This window comes from Chaetura pelagica, unplaced genomic scaffold, assembly GCF_000747805.2.
Source record: "Chaetura pelagica isolate M959 unplaced genomic scaffold, ChaPel_1.0 scaffold90, whole genome shotgun sequence".
NCBI classification, from domain to species: domain Eukaryota; kingdom Metazoa; phylum Chordata; class Aves; order Apodiformes; family Apodidae; genus Chaetura; species Chaetura pelagica.
This window is the reverse complement of record NW_009953496.1, coordinates 18,060,281-18,075,682: the sequence shown is the minus strand read 5'-3', so window position 1 is coordinate 18,075,682 and position 15,402 is coordinate 18,060,281.

Below are 15,402 nucleotides of genomic sequence, written 5' to 3'. Positions count from 1 at the left end.
GTTTGGGTTCATGAGTGTCAGCTTTACTCTCATAAAGAAAGTGGTGAGTTCATGATTTCAACAGAAGCTGATGGAATTTAGTTTGAAAGAACTGGAGCAGAGTTTTCCTTTCATGTGGTGTCCTTGGTGTTTTTTCATGTAGTCCTCAACTGCTTATAAAGACTCTTACGAAGCGTTTAACTAGCCAGAGTTGAAATGAAGAGATGAGTTTAAAGGAACTATTGAAGTAAGAAACAATGCATGTTCCATACATTAGAAATCAGTACTGAACTGAAAATGAATCAAACTAAACAAAAGCCATACTTCTTCATAATTAGAGCCATGAAGATGATGAAGGGAATGAAACATCTCCCTTATGAGGAAAGACTGAGGGAGCTGGGTCTCTTGAGCTTGGAGAAGAGGAGACTGACGGGCGACCTCATCAAAGTTTACAACTATGTAAAGGGCGAGTGTCAGGACGATGGAGCCAGGCTTTTTTCAGTGATGTCTAGTGATAGGACAAGGGGCAATGGATGCAAACTGGAACATGGGAGGTTCCATGTAAACATCAGAAAAAACTTTACTGTGAGAGTGACAGAGCACTGGAACAGGCTGCCCAGGGAGGTTGTGGAGTCTCCTTCACTGGAGACATTCAAAACCCACCTGGACGTGTTCCTGTGTGATGTGCTGTAGGTGATCCTGCTCTGGCAGGGGGGTTGGACTAGATGATCTTTCGAGGTCCCTTCCAACCCCTAAGATTCTGTGTAATTCAAGGAATACCAAATGCAGAAAATGAATGTACAATGTGTGTGAATATCCTTCAGCACAGACTTCCATGAACTGTGCTCACAATGTGTCAGTCAAATTATAAATTCCAGGGTATATTGGTGATTAAACTTAATCATTGTCCATCTCAGTCTTGGTCTAGCCAGTCTTAAACAGTACTGTTTCCTCTCACCCTTTATAGTTTTCTGTGACACTTCTGAAACAAATGTCAGTGGTACAACAAATTCATTTTTCCAATTTTCCTTGGCATTGTTTAATATACATATATGCACATATAAATGCACATATATATATATATATAACCAGGGTGAATAAATTGTTTGTGTTTAGATATTACCAAGTATTTTACTTCAACCAAAATTAGAACACTATAGAAAATAAGAGCTTGATATAATAATACATTGAAAGTTATGGCGACCATGAAGACAAAATGACCTTGTTGTGTATACAGGTATTTAGTAAATGCATGGGGAAAAGTCTTGAAAAATATTACATACATATTGGCTTTTTTTTTTTTTTTTAAATTATTTACTGTATTCTACAATGTATCCTGGATCCAATAAAGTACTTAAGAGGAACTAGCAGCATGTGTTTAAAGGTTTGCATATGCTGGAGGGCTTTGCTGAATGGGACATCATGCTTGTACCTTTAAATGTATAGCACTTTTATTATGCTTTGTAAGTTTCTCATGCCTGTCACCTTTGCTTTCACAGCTTAGATAACTTCTTACTTTAAAAATTCTCTTTACTTTTGATAAGTAGTGTAAAATTTCACTTTCCAAAGCAAGAAGTGTCCCATGGAAGGAAGCTATGTACAGCAAGGGTGAAGGATGAGAGGATCAATCAGAACTGCCGACAGGACCAAACTCAAACTGCTTTCTTATCTTCCAAGGAAAAGAGATGTTTTACTGTAAACTGGCTTGTTCCTTCAGTGTGCTGCCACTGTCATGTTGAAAAACCTTCAGTGTGATTCATTAGAAGCTTATATGGAAATGTGCTAAATGTGCTTATAGATGAGGACAGAGTTCCACAAACGTGCAGGCATGAAGTCATAGCACCATTAGGGATCCAGACATGCACAGGGTTATTCTTGGACAAGTTATGGCTGCTTTGCATGGAATCACAGAATCACAGAATCCTAGGGGTTGGAATGGACCTCGAAAGATCATCTAGCCCACCCCCCCTGCCAGAGCAGGATCACCTACAGCACATCACACAGGAACACGTCCAGGTGGGTTTTGAATGTCTCCAGTGAAGGAGACTCCACAACCTCCCTGGGCAGCCTGTTCCAGTGCTCTGTCACTCTCACAGTAAAGAAGTTCTTCCTGATATTCACATGGAACCTCCTATGTTCCAGTTTGCATCCATTACCCCTTGTCCTATCACTAGACATCACTGAAAAAAGCCTGGCTCCATCGTCCTGACGCTCGCCCTTTACATAGTTGTAAACTTTGATGAGGTCACCCCTCAGTCTCCTCCAAGCTCAAGAGACCCAGCTCCCTCAGCCTTTCCTTATAAGGGAGATGTTCCATTCCCTTAATCATCTTCATGGCTCTGTACTGGACTCTTTCAAGCAGTTCCTTGTCCTCCTTGAACTGTGGTACCCAGAACTGGACACTGGAAGGGATAGAATCACACATAATCACATGGAATTGTCATGGTTAGAAAAGACCTCTAAGATCACAGAGTCTGTCAACACAAAACAAAAACAAAAGCCCACAACCTCAGCCACTAGAGCATGCCCAGAAGTGCCACATCTACACATTTCTTTAATCCCTCTAGGGATGGTGACTCACCCATCTCCCTGGGCAGCCTGTTCCAGTGCCTGACCACTCTTTCTGTATAGAAATTCTTCCAAATATCCAGTCTGAACCTCCCTTGCTGCAACTTCAGGCCATTTCCTCTGGTCCTATCATTATTTACTTGGGAGAAGTAAACCTTACAACCTTCTTTCAGGTAGTTAGTTGTACAGGGCAATGAGGTCTCTCCTCAGCCTCCTTGTCTTCAGACTAAACAACCCCAGTTTCTTCAGCCGCTTTTTGTATGACTTGTTCTCTAGACCCTTCACCAGCTGGGTAGCTCTTCTCTGGACATGCTCCAGCACCTAAATGTTCTTCCTGTAGTGAAGGGCCCAGAACTTAATACAGTACTTGAGGTGCAGCCTCACCAGTGCCAAGTACAGGGCACGATCACATCCTTTCTCCTGCTGGCTACGCTATACCTGATACAGGCCAGGATGCTCTCTTGGTCTTCTTGGCCACCTGGGCACACTGCTGGCTCATATTCAGCTGCCTGTCAAGCATCACCCCCACGTCCTTTTCTGCTGGACAACTCTGCAGCCACAACTCTGCAGAATGATGCTCACCGCATACTGAGTTCTTGATTTAGTGAGGTGTTGTTTAGCCTGTACTCTCTTCCTTTCTATGCCTTTTTCCTTCTCCTTAATCAACTTCCTTTTTGTCCTTTACGAAGTCCACTGATACACAAAATACTGTACCGTTCTTCCAAAATGTTCTTCAATACACATTGTAGATAATAAATATTACAAATAAGCTGTAGTCATTTGAAACTGCCCTATAAAGAGGTCAAGATAGCAATTTTTGTTGAGACAAAATCCAATGGAAGCTGAACTGTTGAAAGGAATGCATACTTGGATCCCAAATAATTAAAAAATTATAACATTATTTCATTTTACTTAGTGTTCTCAAAATTGTTAATTGAAGACATTAGATTATAGTAATTAATCATGTGCTTATTGAACACAGCACATTTTTGAAACTTATTTTTCATTTATGCTTTATTCCTATTGCATAAAAACTACAGAGAGTTTGGTGTTTGGATTTTTTTTTTTATTTTTTATTTTTTTTAATAACCATGAATAGGTCTCTTAAACTGTGAGAGTCTCTTTGGAATATAAGCCTGTTTATTTTATTGTGCTCTGTTTAGTTATTCTAAAAAAAAAAGTTACAGACACATAATTGTAGCCATCTGTTGTGTTTTAAGTCCAATCTAGCCCAAAAGTCAAAAAAGTCATGGCAACGACTTATAAAAACAATGGCAATAATATGAACTCACTATGGTTACTGGTGAACCTTTATTTTTCCCCTCAAATGAAGTAAGTTTCCTCAGAGAATTATTTTAATGTTTGATTTATTTCTTTATTTTATTTGCCCACAGTACAACCAGCTTCTCCATCAAGTTTGTCATATAGCTGTCTCCTTGATAGTAAATCTGTTTCTCCAAAAAGGTGAGTTCTGTTGTTATACAAAACCAGGCTCTAAGGGAAACCTTGCCATATATTACTCTCTCATAAACCAGCAAGTAGGATTAAGATTGCTTAGGAAAATTTATTTGTGGGGCTGAATAATATTTATCATATAATATATTTAACCGATACTCTGACAGATTTAAAATCTGTTATTTATAGATTTTAAATATTTGATGTATTTGGTTTAATAATTCACTGACATATTTAGTAAATAGTTTCTTCAATTAATTTCATAAAAATGTCAATTACTTTTGTGAGAGGTTGTTAATTTTCAGTATTATTCTGTCTTCTAGACATACTCAGTTTGTAAGTGTACCACAGTTATTTTAACTAAGAGTGATGCATTGCATACACATAGTTGCTAGTACTGAGAGCAAAAAAATGAGATACATTTTGAAAATGACCACTAGATGTGTTGGATGTCAGATGGATGGATGAAAATTTTCTGCTACTGCAGACTGTTAGCATTGCATATTTTGTTAGTTCCCTTTTCTCTGTGTTTATGGAAGAATCACATAATAGAAATCCATGCACAACTAAAGCGGAAGAGTGTCTGGGGAACAGTGCTGTCCTCTTAGGAGAATTACAGAGCACAGTGGCTTGTAACTCCTTCAGAAAAGTGAGGATGCCCAGAGGCATGAAATTTATCCTGGTAGATCCAGTTCTCTCTTTTGACTATGTAGAACCTAGCCTCACGTCGATCATAATTTGAAGCCTCATGCAGTGCTTGCCATTAGGCAGGATGGATATGACCAAAGGCCACCTCTAGACAGATGGTGGCCCAATGACAAGAATCACATTTCCTCCAGGTGATCAAGCAGTGGGCATTTCTCTGTGCTACAAAGTTCCCTAGTAGTCACCAACAGAGGACGGGGTTGTTTCTGTCAAACAAAATTGTGCGTTGTAACAGTGAAATGAAGAGGAAAAAAACAGAGATCAGTTTCCAGTTTTTTAAGCCACTTCCATGGAAAATAGGAGGAGCTGTAAGTGGAGTTTGTAGCTAGTAATAATCTAAATAAACCAGTGAGTATTTATATGGAAGGTGAAATAAGAAATGTAAAGGATGGCATATGTGCAAATTTAATCCACAAGTTTAAATGTCATGTAAGGCCAACTACTATTTTTTCATTTCTCATTTACTGAGTTATTTAAGATTGTGGGTGGGTGGCTTTGCTTTTGCTTCTGGTTCTTTTGATAAATATGTCTACTGAGCATGGGAGCAAATGCACTCTCATTAGTATCTGTCTCATACTACCGTTAAGCGATGGTGGGGACATATTTTTACAGTCTATTGTTAATTATCTTTTTTCAAGAGTGTACAAAAAATATTGGTTTGTAATCTAAAGATGACATATTTACATAGTGACAGTAACCACAAAGCTTTAGGCCAAAATATCAGCTATTATTTTATTTTTTTCCTGAGAAACTTATATGGAACCATTATTTAAGTGGTCAGACTTTCCCTATATTTACTTGAACTTTCTATAGAACAACATCTCTCATTTAGGAGTCCTTGGACACTGTCCTCCTTTTTGATCTTCTACTTTTGCTTTTATCAGGCTTCTGATTTTGTCCCATTTGAATTAATTGTCTAAGTTTTTATCATTATTTCTTGTTTGTATATGCATTTGTGCTGAACTGTCTGTCTTAACGCCTGAAGTTATCCAGTTTGATACATCCTTTTATCATCCTTTGGGGAAGGACTTTTTACAGGGGCCTGCAGTGAGAGGGCAAGGGGTAATGGTTATAAACTACAAGAAGAGAGATTTAGGTTAGAGATCAGGTGGAAATTCTTCAATGTAAGGGTGGTGAGACACTGGAACAGGCTGCCCGGATGTTGTCGGGGATCCATCCCTGGAGGTGTTCAGCAGAAGGTTGGATGGAGCTCTGAGCAGCCTATTCTAGTGGGAGGTGTCCCTGCCCATACAGGGGATTTGGAACTTGATGACCTTTAAGATTCCTTCCAACGCCAAACATTCTATGATTCTGTGATCCTTTATCAAATAACACAGTAACTAAAAATCAGCTTATTTTATATCATCCATACAACGTACTCACTTATTTAGCACTGTATCAAACAAATCTTCTCAGACTTCTGGTATTATTTCCTTAGAAACAGGTCAATCTGTAAAACTAGAGCATGCCCATGGTCCAGAAGGCAGGTGCTTGTGGCTGTAAGAAAAGAAGCTGTGCCAGACCAGAATCTGATCAATAGCACCGTTGGTAGCCTCACTCGGTCATCAGCCACAGGCAGCTACTCTGTCATCCACAGGAAGTAAGAGAAACAGTTCTTAAGAAAAAATAAAAGACCTTAGGGCATTCTCAGTATGCAGCTCAGGAAGCTGAAATACTGATGACACCAACCTAAACACAAGTAGGATTTTTTGGGTTGACTTTTAAAACAAGGTTGATTTTTAAAAAATTAGTACTCCTGAAGATCAGAAACTGAAGTTTCTAATCAGAGATCTCATCTGTTAAGCAGGTGGTTGCACATACCATTTGAAAAGTATTAGTGGGATCAAAATATCAGTCATGTGTTGTAGTGTTTGGAATGTCAGTTTGCTCTAAACCTCCCTCTCCCGTTTAATCTCTTTCAGTCTCTGGTTATTATTAATCTGGGCTAATGGTGCAAACATTCTGGGTGTGATGCAACAAGGCATAAAAGTGTGTTCACAATTTGAAGTATTTGTGTCGTCCTTTTAACTGATAAGCATATGATTAAGTGCTCTGCTGGAATAGGGCCAGAGTACATTTTACAGCTAGCTGGAATGAGTTTGCTCGTGTGCTGTAACACACACCTTAACATCTGACTCCATCCTTAGTCAGGATGGAGTTGATACTCTGTGGACTGGATTGTTATCATGTTAAACAGCCAAGCAGTGTTCAAACCACCCTCCAGTGCCACACACACAAAAAAGAAAGATAGGAATCATGATCTGTGAGTGAATAAACCAGGCCAATTTCCACAGTTCACATGAAGGGAAAATCTCCCACTGACTTAATTAGGTGCACTGCCTGACTAAAGCCTGCGTGACTTGGCCAACATTTCCTATCATTCCAGTGTTATGACAGAAGTCACCAGAACAATTCCAGCTGAGAAGTAGTCGTGTTCCATACTTCTTTCAGAGAAAAAAATGGTGGATGACTGCAGAACCTGCACATGGATTGACAATGGATAATGATACCACATAATCCTGTTGCTCATCTGCTGTTGAGCTCTCAGATTTAATGACCCTTCTATTTACACAGTGACGTGAAATAGAATAGGTTTCCTGTCAGGTAAACAAAATAATGTTTTTGCTCTCTGGTCTTATACATCTTGTATAGGAAGTTCTGTTTTAACAAATCCTGTAAAAAAAGTATTTTGTTTCCAATATAAACTCTTAATCTTTAGTTTGAATTACCTTTTTATTCTGTCATTGATATCTGGTAGCAGATATTTTGTTTCTTTAGTTTATTATTTGCATGTGATTCTTGTAAGACTGATATACCTAATTCTGTTCTCTAGCAATCAGTCCCCATAGTATTTTTTGTTATCCCTCTTTTCTTCTTGAGTAGCCTAAATCTTGAGAATAATACAAATTCACATTATCAGACATTTCAAGAGGAAACACTCTTGATTTTCAAGGACTTCTATGTCTATAGCATAAGAGCATAAGAGCATGCTCTAGAGCATGCTCTAGAGCATGCTCTAGAGCATAAGAGACAGAATTATTGTCTCCTATTTGTTTCCTCTGTCACACACTGCTTTCTGTAAATTTTGTTTCTGAAATATGTCTTTCTTTTTGCATTTTTTTTGCTGTTTGTAAAAGGCATTATTAACTTCCCCTCTATAGCATAAAATAACAAAGTGCTGTAGTCAAATACATACTCCAAGGAGATGAACTCTGTTGGTTTCTGCTTTTATCTCTGTAGGTGTCCTGTTCTGGGAATTAGGCCTCAAACTCCAAAAAAACCCATGTGAAATTGATAAGTGTGATGCCAAGGGAATTGGTCTAGTCAGTTTGGATACAGGAGTCAAAGGATGGGGCTGGCTGTGTCCTTTCTTTTTCATTGTCACACAGTCTCCTCGTTTCCTGCAAGATGAAATACTGCTTGAGCTGTATTTGGAGGATCAGATAAAGAGGTGTTGAAACATATAACCAAGCAGAGGAAAAAAAATATGGAACTGAATCTACAGTAGCACTTACTGCCATAGTTCTTCATTTTCAGTTCTCAGACCTACTGGCTTTTTTAAATCCCTCTGGTTGCACCCCACCCTGATTCCTTGCTCTCACCACCACTCCCCTCTCAGGTGGTGATAGATGCTCCTTCCCCTGCACAATCACAACCAAGGTTGCTCCATCCCTAGCATAGCACCAGCTAATTGGAACTTGCTCAAAATTTTGCCTTAAAAGCTTCCTTGTTTCTCATTATTAAAAGCAGAGTGCAAGTCAGCGTTCAGAAAATGATCCACCCCTGTATCAATTGGATTTTGCTGTTCCTTGGGACCTCACCAGACCTTGGCTAGATGTGGGCATCCTAGGTTCAGACTCCAGTCCTTCCAGTCATCCTGTAGATTATTGCTTCTTCACCAGTTTTTCTGCCTGAACAATATCTCTGAAGCATATTTTCCTGCTTTTTTTCCTCACAGAGTTGAAACCAATGCCACCTAATAAACAGGTGGTGAAGAGTAATATATAGGATATTTGAGACATCAAATACAGATATTTGAGAATAGCCTGTTATATAATTCCTCTGCATTTTCTATTAAATTTCTTGCTTTGTATTTCTCCCTTAAATTTCTCTTCACTTTGCATTTGTCCTCCAAGGATACAAAATAAATACAAATATTGTATTTCCATTTTCATTTAGCTGTTTGACTGTAATTATAACTCTTTGGTAGTATGATACAGATAGCTGTTTCAGGACCCAAAAGAAAATCAGATGTCAGTGCCATTGTTTTCTTGCTATTTTATTAACTTTTTTTGCTAAACCATGTAGTGGCAGATTATCTCCTATGCTGTTTTCCCTGTGTTCTACTTGAAAGATCCAAAGCCAGCAAAGACTTGTTGAAGGTCCTTTTGGCAGGAGGGAAAACTTTTGTCAGAGTAAGCAGGGAGAGATCTGCTGGTAAGGCTGACTCCTTTATCTTTTTCTTAGCCTGGGAGTGTCTTGGAGAAAAGAAAGGAAGTGACATAATCAACTTTTATAATCTCTCCAGTTGGTCGATAGTCCTGAGGGAAAATGACTGAATAATGTCTGTTAGAACAGTATCATTCTGAGGCCAAGCCGAGTGAAAGAAAGGGGCTGCAAGCAATGCTTCCAGCCAAGGCTTTGCTGTACCCAACATTGGTCAGGCATAGCAAAAAAGAATAATCATTTGAAAGAAGTATTATTTGAGTGCTGGACTGCTTCAATTAGTATCTTGTTTTTCAGTCAAAAATGTTAAGTGCTTCTGTCAATCTCATTTGTGGATGTGCCTGTGTGGTACTACTATTACAGCACATTAAATTACACATGCTGGTGTGACCCACTTAATTTTACACATACCAAGGTCCTTCTCTGAATACCTAATTACCATTGTGATTTTCCTGTCAGAATCGGGTGTGCAACACCTGTGGACCATACAAGCGAAGGGCTGATGTCATTTGTTGCTGTTGGCTCTGAGAAGACACAGTCCAGTGACATGAAGAACAACTGAAAAGAAAGCAAGAAACGAGGGCTAAGCTGAAAAACTCATTGAGCATGTTTGTAACAGCAACTGATGCAGAGTGAAAGGGTGAGGGCCTGACCCCTGCCACTGGAAAACAGCTGATATTTCTCAGGCTACTGGAGTGTTGCATTTTTATTCCAGCAACAAATAACAAAAGAAGCTTGTGTGAAAGTAGTAAATAATGCTTAGTGTCCAGGAACTGAAATTCCCTGTAGTGTCTCAGCAGAGAAGCCACAGAGCAGGAGATGCAGTTATGCCCATGTCAAAGCAGCATAGAGAATGTCCAAGAGTTTTGGTGTCACTGGGTAACAGGCTGAAATACCTGCCTAGGGCATTAGAAGAACTCAGCCAAAGAACATCCTTTGTTATGGAAGGCCTGCGTGATACAGATTAAGGCAGATAATGCAGATGTTATAGTGTTGTATTTCTCAAAGATCTAAATTGTAAACCTTCCTGGTCACAGATGAGAAGAACAAAAGTCTCCATTAAAAATACAGAACAACTGAATCACCAAAAGACAGTTAATAGTGACCTATAAAATACATGCAATCTTCCAGTCAACAATATAAAATTTATTTATAATATGTAACCGAGAAAGACTACTAGAGGCAACAGTCTCTTTTACAAGGGTGTCCTGGCAAGAGGGGCGGCATAACAGTCAATTATTACAAACAAAATCCAGGTTTCTTAATTAAAATACAAAATACTGGCTCTGCTACATAGCCCGTAATAAGTTATGTCTTGAGAAGACTGTAATTATGCTGGCGCCTGCTAGTGCCGCCATAGTTAAATCTGTCACCATTTCCATTATAAACCTCATTTTTAAGCAACTTATAATGTAGCCGTAAAAAATAATTTTAGATTGAAACTTGGCAAAGAAGCTCCTAGACCAAAACCTTTTGTTTCTTTTATTTTAAATACAAATAATCTGTTTGGTCATCTTTATGTTTTTTAGGAGAGCACTAAACAAGCCAGAAGTTTTATGGTTTTGAAGCTTTCTGGCCTTCTTGTAATATAAGCATATTTTCTTTTTTCATCTGCATCAAGAGGATCTTTCTTTCATTGCTTGCAAGCAGGGGTTTTTAGTTCTTTGAAAGTCCATGCATGCAGGAAAACAAACTTCATTATTCTTTACAGAAATAGTGAAGACTGATTAACTTTGAATTACAATGAGGAAATAAGACCAAACAGAAATCATGTGACCTTGGGCTTTAGAATAAATAATTGCAAACTTTTTCTGCCATGAGACTGGCTTTGTCTTTCTAGCCTCCTTCTCATGACAGAGGAAAATGTGGCTGGATCTGGAGACAGCAGCATCTCCCAGCTGCCTGAACATGGCTGGTGCTTCTAGCAGTATCTACAGGAGGATGACGAAAAGATGTCTGAAAGTCACAGAAAATTCTCATTACTTTGTGCCAATGCACATTTTATCATCAAAGGGTGCTAAAGAGGAGAAAATGAGCACAGAAAGTGGTGGGCATTTGTTTTGAGAAACAACAGTAAGAAGGTAGACTGTTGTGCTTGAGCTATGTGGAAGTAAAGCTATACATGTTGAGCACTGTTGATTTAATGCCTGAGTAAACTAACCAAGTTCTCCCTGTGTCATCCTAATCTAAGCTATGAATGTGCAAAAATCTGTTTATTTTTATGGGCTAATGCTGAGTTTCTAGAAAGGCAGATTTTTTGATGAGTAGCACTGAACAATGTAATTGTGAATCCACTTCCCAAAGAAAAAAAATCTCAGCAGTCCCAGTCTTCATCTGTAACTGTCTCATAATTTACATGGCTTAACTAGAATTCCTCCAGGAAATGCCATTTGTTCCAAATGTAAGGTCTGAATGCTTAAGGAAGGAGCACTGAAAATATTAAAGCAGGAAGAAGGATTCCTCCTGTGTCTCTACCATGTTTATATTACAGTGCAGTTTCAGATGCAAAGGTTGCAATGTAAATCGTGCTTCTCTTGCCCTTGTTCAAAAGGGACAGGGATTACTTTATTTATAGAATCAGAATACTTCTTGTTGGAAAATGCAGAATGACCTTTAGGATTTTAAAGTCCCAACATTAATCTAACTCTACCAAGTCCAGTGCTAAACAATATTCCTAAGCATCACATCTATTCATCTTCAAAATGTTCCAGGGATGGTGATTCAATCACTTCCCTGGGCAGCATGTGCCAGTGTTTGATAGCTCTTTCAATGAAGAAGTTTCTCCTTATATTCAATCTAAGTCTCCCCTAGCACAACCTGAGACCATTTCCTCTTGTCCTGTTGCTTCTTACTAGGGAGACAAGGCTAATCTCCACCTTCCTACAACCTCCTTTCAGGTAGTTGAAGAGAGGGATAAGGTCTCTCTTCAGCCCCCTTTTCTCTTGACTTAACAATTCCAGTTTCCTCAGATGCCCCTCATAACACTTGTTCTCCAGACCCTTTACCAGCTTTGTTGCCATCCACTGGACTCACTCCAACACCTCAATGTCCTTCATGCAGTGAGGGCCCCAGAACTGAACACAGTACTAGAGATGCAGCCGCACCAGTGCCAAGTATAGGGGCACAGTTACTTCCCTACTCCTGCTGGCCACACTTTCATATTTAAGCCCCACTAAATGGGTCACCTTGTCATAGAAGGAGATTAGGTTCATCAAACAGGACCTGCCTTTCATGAACCCATGCTGACGGGGCCTGATCACTTGGTTATCCTGAATGTGCTGCATAATGGCACTCAAGAATATCTGTTCTGCAACCTTTCCTAGAGCTGGGTACCCAGTGAACAGCTGGTCCTACTACTAAAAAGTGAGGAAAAGAAGGCATTAAGTACCTCAGTCTTCTCATCCTTGATCCCTTTGTTTCCCCCTGCATCAAATAATGGACAAAGAACTGAAATAATTCTCCTTAGTCCTCCTTTTGTTACTAATATATCTGTAGAAACATTTCTTGTTATCTTTGATAGCTGCAGCAAGATTGATTTCAAGTTGGGCTTTGGCTTTTCTAATTTTCTCTGTGCACAGCCTCATGACATCTTTGTACTCCTCCTGTGTGGCATGTCCCTCTTTCCAAAGGCCATAAACTCCTTTTTTGCCCTGTGTTGCAAACAGGTCTCTCTATTCAGCCAGGCAGATCTTCTTCCCCACCAGCTTGTCTTTCGGCACAGGGGGATGGCCTGATCCTGTGCTTTTAAGAATTTCTTCTTTAAAGCCTTCCTTGACGGCTTTGTCCTTCAAGACTGGCTCCCAAGAGACTCTGTCAACCAGTTTCTGAAACAGGTAAAAGTCTTCTCACTGGAAGTTCAAGGTGGCAGCTCTGCTGACTTTACTCCTTACTTCTCCAAGAATAGAGAACACTATCATTTTGTTATCACAATGGCCAGGATGGCCTCCAACTGTTAGATCTTCCACAAGCCCATTTCTATTGATGAAGAGCAGGTCCAGTGGGGTGCCTTGTCTAGTAGGCTCCCACGGATTGTGTCAGGAAGTTATCCTGTATACACTCTAGGAACCTTCAGGACTGTTCCCTCTCAGCTGTATTATGTTTCCAGCTGACATCTGGTCACAGCCTCTGATGACAACAGGGGCAAGCACTCGAGAGGCTTCTCTCAGATGCCTATGGAATATTTAATCTGTGTCTTCATCCTGATTGAGTGGTCTATAACAGACTCCCACCAAGATGTCTGCTTCGTTGACATTCCCCCTGATTCTTACTCATAAACACTCAATTCTAGAGATTCATAATAGTCCCTAACATACAGGGCCACCCCATTGCCTCGCCTTCCTTGCCTATCCCTTCTGAAGAGCTTGTAGCCATTGATTACAGCACTCCAGTCATGTGAGTCATCCCACCACATTTCTGTGGTGGCAAGTATACCATAGTTTTCCTGCTGCACTGTGGCTTCCAGATCCTGTTTGCTGGCCATGCTGAGAATGTTAGTGAAAATGTGCTTCAGTTGGTCTGATGGTCTTGGCACCTTTTTTGCAAGGAGAAGTCTTAATTTCTAGCTGACGTTTCTCAGGCACTTCCATGGTAACTAACCCACCATGTGAGCTGTCTCACCATGTTTCAGTTATTCTTGCATTTCTAAGTGCACACAGAGCTCCAGTTCCTCCTGTTTGTTTCCCAGACAATGTGCATTACTATACCTAGGCTTCAGATGGTTGGTCTTTTGAGTCACACCTAGGGAGGCGGCTAAAGAACATTTTTCACTGCTCCAATTGCCCCGGCTTATTTCCCAGTTGACTGTGGTGGCATGAGCATTGCTGTTTTGAACCCTATCCCTTCAGTTTAAAGCCCTCCTCACCAAGTTGCCCAGCCTACTTCCAAAGAGTCTCCTACCTCTTTTAGACAGGTGGAATCCAATCCTAGCAGGCTATAGTCCTTGTAGAAGGATGTTAAAATGTCAATGCACAACATCATTCAGATCCTGTTTTCAGACCTCTGGCTACAGAAAGGAAAATTTAACTGCTGAAGTTAAATTTTTCAACTTCCATGCACAGAATTTAGAGCAGAATAGGTATATAACTTCTCCAGTATTTTCAGTTTTTCTCAACCACTGTAACAAAGCTCTGAGGGAAACAAATGGATTTTCTACACCAGCAGCATAAACTGGCTTTTCAATTTATTCCTTTGCTCTGCCAGTTTAACAAATTCTGGCTTGAGCAGACTGTTGTAGTATATGTTGGCAGCCACTACCCATTGTTGATTAAATAAATTTCATCAGCTGTGGCCAATTGTAAAACTTTGCAAGATAAAGGCATTACATGCTAGGAGGGAGTATAGCTTAATGCAAGAAATTCAGGAAACAAATATTTTATTTTAAAGACTTTTTCTGACTTGTGTTACAGCCATTCCCACCACACTGCTACTGCATATTGGCTAATTGAATAAATCCAGCCCTGGAGACTTTAAATCATTTACATGAGGTGTTCACACACTTGCCTGCCCCCATGCAGTTTGGTTACTGCCTTGTTTTGGTTTCTTAGGATGATAGCACACAGGATACAGATAACATCCTTTCTGACTGAGCTAGAATGGAAACAATGCCACTAGAACACCATTTGCTAATATTACTGGAAAATTTACAAAATCCTTGGTATCATACTGCTGCTGACTCTGACACTGTTTTCCTGAGAAAGCCATTGTTCTTACAGCATTTTGCAGCTGGGTTGTTGTCAGTTCCTCAGCCAGCTCGGGGCTGCTTCCCTCATGGGTTCACCATGCATGAAAAAGTCTGTGTAGAAAGATCAGTCAGCACACACTGAAGATTTTAAGGTGCACACAGTCTAGCAGTGGTCTCAAACACATCTTTTTCTTTCGCAATCTTCCAACAGCAAAAGTCTCTCAAGGACTGTGTGATTCATGGTAGTGCTCACTTAGTTGAAAGTACTGGAGCAGCAGCTCCTCTTTTACTGCCTGAGAGGCCAGCTGATCTCTTACAAAAGGGGAAACACTGCTAAACAAAGGAAGTAATTTTAAAAGTAGAAAATAATATCTGTCTACAGATATGTGGGGAGGGAAAGAAGAAATGTGAAAATGGAAGTGGTGAGGGAAAAAGGCTTAAGTTTTAAAAAGCTGAAAAATAATGGCCATGTGGGATCAGAGGCAGAACATCCAAATAGCAGACCAAACGTCAAGAAACCTAATGGGAGGAAGTATAGGAAAGAGAGAGATAGTGTGTATGAAAAAAAA